Raw genomic sequence first — 1,252 nt, 5'->3', positions numbered from 1 at the left:
ATCGAGAACCGTACACCTCGTGTGTGGAGAAGGGTGTCGGGTCGTCTAGTTAGAATTGAGTCAATTCCTGTTGTTCCAATGGCTGAACCAATCCAACCCATGACCCTTAAGGATTTGTGTTATCCAGTTGGCTCCATCCAACTATCTTGTATCAGGTTGCCACAACCCACAGCTAACAATTTTGAAATCAAACCTCAAATCATAAATATGCTTCCAAAATTCACAGGATTAGAGGATGCTTATATATTTATTAGAGAATTTGAGGAGGTATGTGCAACCATGAAACTGCAATTAACAGAGGATGAGGTCAAACTTAGATTAATCAACTTTGCCCTTAAGGATAATGTTAAGAAGTGGCTTTATAGTCTGCCAAACCATTCTGTCACTACCTGGGAGGGCTTTGTGAGAACATTTTTGAAAAAGTATTTTCCCCATCATAAAACAGCTAGGATTAGGAATGAAATAAATCAATTTTACCAACTAGCTGGTGAATCATTTTGGAAGTACTTTGATCGTTTCAAGAATCTTTTAACCCAATGCCCACACCATGGAATAGAAACTTGGAGACTATGCCAGATCATCTATGAGGGGTTAGATTCAAACTCAAGAACCATGCTAGAGTCCATGTGCCAAGGTCAATTTATGGACAAAGAAACTACTGAAGCTTGACAATTCTTAGAAGACCTAGCCGAGAAAAATTTACAGTGAGAAACAACTAGGAAACCTGATAAAGCTACACCTTCAAGAGGAGGAATGCATCAAATTCAACCAACCCTAGCATCAGAGGCCAAGATTGCAACCTTAACACGTAGATTGGAAGCCTTAGAATTACAGAGACCAGCCAATGTAAATCAAATATCTGCACCCATGTGTAAAGGGTGCAATGCACCAGACCATGTCTTAGAAGAATGTTCCTACTCGAATGAGTGTGCACAGGTGAATGCCACCTATCAAGGATCATTGAACAATCCTTATGCACCCACATATAACCCAGGTTGGAGAAATCACCCGAATTTCTCATGGTCCCAGAATCCTAATGTAGGCAATCCAAATTTCAATCAGCAAAATCTAAGGTCCAACCCAGTGATGAACAACCCGCCAGGCTTCCATGATAATGACAATAAAATTATCTCTTTAGAGAAAAGCCTAGAAGCCATGATGAAGACACATACCAGCTTTATGCAAACCACGGGTCAACTCATAAATAATAACACCCAAGCTATAGCCCGTCTGAAAATGCAAGTAAGTCAGC

At 40.3% G+C, this 1,252-nt stretch overlaps 1 non-coding gene across 1 annotated transcript; it reads right to left on the bottom strand.

Moving 5' to 3' along the window:
- Positions 1-447: 447 nt before the first annotated feature.
- LOC140851831 (small nucleolar RNA R71) lies at positions 448-554 on the bottom strand. Its single transcript, XR_012134588.1, has one exon. It is a non-coding gene; the product is annotated as a small nucleolar RNA R71 (small nucleolar RNA).
- Between the last annotated feature and the right edge of the window lie 698 nt (positions 555-1,252).

The sequence above is a fragment of the Elaeis guineensis genome, chromosome 9 (assembly GCF_000442705.2).
Source record: "Elaeis guineensis isolate ETL-2024a chromosome 9, EG11, whole genome shotgun sequence".
Lineage (NCBI taxonomy): Eukaryota > Viridiplantae > Streptophyta > Magnoliopsida > Arecales > Arecaceae > Elaeis > Elaeis guineensis.
The sequence above is the reverse complement of the archived record's forward strand: the minus strand, read 5'-3'. Positions and strand labels throughout refer to the sequence as shown.